We start from the raw sequence: 4,663 nt of genomic DNA, 5'->3' as shown, positions 1-4,663 counted from the left end.
TGCAGAATGGCACGTGGACTGAGGATGCATTACAGAATGACATGGACTGTGGGGCTCATTGCACAATTGCCTGTGATCTGCAGGCTGCTGTGCAATATTGTCTGTGGACTCTGTGATGCAGTGGGCTGTCTAACATGGTCGGTGCTGCAAATAAAGCACAAATCATGCCGTGTGCGCTGCAGTGCAGAATGTGTCTTGCACTTTACATAGCGTTGCACAATGGAGCATGGATTGGGAGCTGCAATGATGCATGCATGATGAACCATGTGTTGCATGGCGGAAGGGAACATATACTATGAGCTGCTCTGCAACGTTGCATTTGTACTGTGACCTGCATCAGCGAAAGGTGCCTGGACTGTGGGCTTGAGTGCAAAATACCCTGTGTGTTGGTGTTGTGCAACGGTGCACAAAAGGACACAATGATTGTGTGCTGCAGTGCAGGACCGTATGTGGATTTGCCGTTTCAGCGCAGAATGGAATTTGTACATCTGTAAAGCACTTGTAATTTCAAAGGCCTTAAGCTTGCTCTTGCAGAGTTCCGTAACGACTAATCGCCTGTTGTCAAACACCATCAGTACAGAATTAAAGACAGTGGGCCTCATTACGACCCGGGCGGTAAGGGATTACCGGTACCGGTAATCCCTTACCGCCCTATTACGAGTTCCATTTGCGGGTCCTCCCTTAACGCCTGGTTTTACGGTACCATTATTAGTGCCTTCCCCATTCCCATTGAGCCCTATGGGGGCTGGAATGGGGAAGGGCCCTGGTGAATGGGGAATTACCGCCCCCGCCAACCTTGGAATGGGGCGGTAATAGCTCCATTCACCAGGGCGGAGTCGGTAAGGATTTGGAGGCAACCATGGTGCTAATAGCGCCATGGTTACCTCCAAACTCCTAATGAGGCCCAGTGAATAATATCGAGACTGGGAAGTAAATAAAGCATCAGTTGATATGCATATATTTAAAGAAAGCATCAGGGCTATGCTGCATAAAGAAGGGGGTATATTCCCATGTATATCAAGAGATTTCCCTCTACTAAACATACTTCACACGCAGCTCTTGAGGTTCCACCTGAACCAAACACCAACAACTAGCAGTAATGGGCCCTAGAAGTGCAGAAAAGTTCACCCTGGGTAACATTTTCTGTGTAATAAGCCACAGAGTATAGACATTCAGGAGAAAGGAGTTGAACATTTAGGAATCAAACCTGGGAAGGCCTGGCTTCGGGGCGCTAAAGGAAGACGAGACCGGAGGCCAGCAGCCCCATCTCTAGTCACCAAAAGTACAGCTGTATGTGCATGCCTCAAATATGGGCCCATTGGGGGAGGAAACACGGACTCCAAAACATGTAGGCCAGGGTGACCTGCTGAAGCAGAGGGTGTTTGCGGAACTTTAGCGAGTGTAGAAAGCGGACTGCACTCGGAGACATCCAGTCTCGCCAGTGGTAAGGCCACGTTCTGCACTAGCTGACGGACAGTCACAGAACAGAGGTTGTATTCAAACTGCGCACAAATCACAAAAGTCCATGCGTAAGCTGCATGTATTTGATTGTAGGTCAGCCTGACAAGTGTTTCGAACTATGTGCTCTTCATCCGAGGCTTTTGTAGTCTTGGTGTCAATCAATTGTCGAATGACCGTGGCCGCACTTATATGTGCAAACTGTCATCTATATAAACCGCTGTTGCGTTATTCCATTCAATAGATAATGGTAATTACCAGCCTTTCGGAGTGTGATCCCTACTGAAGCCTGATCCGGTCCATCAGAAAGACACAAAACTGCGTGCACCCATTAATAAGCAAGGGTACGGGTATGAGTGCACAGTTGTAAGGGATCCGTGAATAACATTTTTCAGTGAACACCAAAGGTATACAAACACCTTCAGATATTTCATCATATGCAGCGTGTGTATATAACTTCCACAGTTCAATATAACTGTAATTTCAATATTTAGAACAAGAGGACTGGACTCATGAGATGCCAGCTACAGAGTGCCATGTGGCGATCACATATCTTTGGAAATATCAGTTTACCTTTATTTACTGCAATCCATCTATCTGTATGGTGGGCAACTACAACATTGCCCGTCACGGTTCGGTTTTGGATCATATACTGTGCCTACATAGTACCGTACCGTGTTGTAATGTACTTGGAACAGATTATATCTCAAGACAAGGATGAGCTGGAGACTGTTTTATAGGACCTCACGCGCAAAGCTTTCACGGGCCACAGTCTATGAAGGGCGTGCTGCGCACATTAAACAAAGTATTATGATGAACCTAAAAAAAGCACTATTAGCACCTACCCTGTATGCACATGTAGACAGTCATCATCAAATATGAAAGCTGAGCACAGCATGAGCATGGCGTAGGTCTATGTCGAAATGGTATGAATGCCTTACCTTGACAAGTTCGTCGTAGTTCTGAGAGCCGTCCTTGCAGCGCTGTGCCATGGACATTGGGCCTCATTACACGGATGGCGGTAGGGATTTACCGGTAAAATACCGGTACCGGTAAATCCCTACCGCCTTACTACGAGGTCCCTTTGCGGGTTGGGGGATTTAACGCCTGCTTTTTGCAGGCGTTTAAATCCAACCCGCTAAGGGACCTCGGAGCTAATTACGGCACCGCAAAATTGCGGTGCCGTAATTAGCGCCTTCCCCATTCCCATAGAGCCCTATGGGGCAGAAATGGGAATGGGGAAGGGCAATGGCAGAAGGGGGATTTACCGCCCCTCCAACCTTGGAATGGGGCGGTAAATCCCCTTTCCGCCAAGGCAGTGCCGGTATTTTACCGGCATGAGCCATGGCGCTAATAGCGCCATGGCTCACCGCCTACCTGTAATGAGGCCCATTGTGTTCGCAAGAGCGATCTATTCTTGCCGTCAGAGGCTGACCGGCCCCTGTAGGGGGCGCTAGAGGGACAGCCTACATAGCGGGCTGTCCCCTCTGGCCACCCCCTTCCGGGGGTTGGTCTAGCCTCTACTCTTCCTCCCCTGCTTGGGCGGAAGAGGCGTCCCCGGGGAACTGGCTTCCGGTCTAGTGGACCGGGTACGCTGATAAGGGCGGGAGCTGCAGGTGCTCAGTCTCTTTGAGCAAGCAGCTCCCGCCGTCAGTCGGGTCTGCTGGAGCGGACCCGATTTTAATTTGGGTTTCCTTAGTTTGCATTTGCGTTGGACCAGCTGATTCTTACTGTATCGCCAACGACCGCCGTGTTTTATGATGGCAAGGTTGTTGGGTGTTATGGCCCGCCGTGCCATGTCGTTTCATGTTCAACTGTGCCGTAGGAGTGTTATCATCGTTTTGCTTTGTATGTAAATGTTGACGGCCGCCGTGCCGCGTGGTGAATAGGGGTGGCAATCGTATTCAATTTTCGGAGTCGCCGTGACTATGGTTTTTTCACAGTAAGGCACAGTACGCCCATGTTTTGAAGGGGCCATGCATTTGCAATTCGCTGCCCACGGTACTGAAATATTGCAGTGGGTCTGTCTGACACCGCGGTGCCTCACTGGTGGTTTTGGTACGAACAAGGATTTCTTGGAGCGATGGCCGCTGCGCCACGCCGTCAGTTGAGGGCCGCATGTTCAACGGAGTGCGAGCAAGGGGGTATACATGGGTCATGAATTTAGTTTGCGAACGGGGCCACATTGTTTATTAAGTGAAAGGGGTTTTCTGGGGCAATGGCCGCCAGGCCACGCCTGTAAGACTGTGCTAGGCAAGATTGTACCCCGTGAGTTCGTGCTTTTGGCTTGGGCTTGTCTTCATGGCCCCCAGAGTCAGAAACACGCGGCACAAGTTCCGATGCAGTTAGTTGGGTGTTAGGGTTTACCTGCCGCGCCACGTGGTAACGTTTGCCGCAGGCAGCGAACAGCAGTTGTAAAACAACATTTGTGGTTTTGTTCTGCAGTTAGGTATTATTGTGCTCGCCTCACCACGCAGGATGGAGGCCCCAGCTGAGTGCGTCTGCCTCGCAACTGGCTTAAACCGTATTAATTCTTCTCACAGACGGGCTGCAGAGGCTCGCTGGGCCAAGTGTTTCATGGGTTCGAGTAAAAGCGGCATGTGTCTATTAATGTTGGGAAGGAGTGCAGCATGTTGTTTCAAATCTCGATGGCCGCCGCACCGCGTGTATTGTTCAAGTAAAGGCTGTATGTTGCACGAGGCCGATGGCCGCCTCACCATGTTAGTAATGTCTAGTATGGGCGCCGCGCCACGGGTAATATTTCAAGTATGGCAGCATGTTCCGGTGATTATGGGGCCGCCGCGCCACGTGTAGTATTCCAAGCAGGGGCAGCTTGGTGGCGTTAATTTGGTGCCCGCCGCGCCAGGTTTAGTATGTCTTTTATTATGGGTAGCAATTTATCTGTAAATGGAGGGCCGGGCGCCACGTGCAGTAATTCGAAAGGGGGCAGATTTGTTGATGCACAGCCACCAGTGGCTCAACTGCTAAGTGCTTGGTCTTGGGATGCCGGGGACCTGAGTTCTAATCCAATGTCCGGAACATCTTGGCCAATTAAAAAAAAAAAAAATGTAGGCAGCTCTTTTCGTTAATATAAGAATGTCGTGCAGCATGTTTTTTGTAATTTACGGCGCTCGCGCCACATGCGGTATTTCAGTTATGGGCAGCAATTTTACAGAATGAAGGCTCGCAGTACCTCGTTCGGTAG

The sequence above is a fragment of the Ambystoma mexicanum genome, chromosome 13, assembly GCF_040938575.1.
Source record: "Ambystoma mexicanum isolate Mex_15411 chromosome 13, UKY_AmexF1_1, whole genome shotgun sequence".
Taxonomy (NCBI): Eukaryota; Metazoa; Chordata; class Amphibia; order Caudata; family Ambystomatidae; genus Ambystoma; species Ambystoma mexicanum.
Note: the sequence above shows the minus strand (reverse complement) of the source record.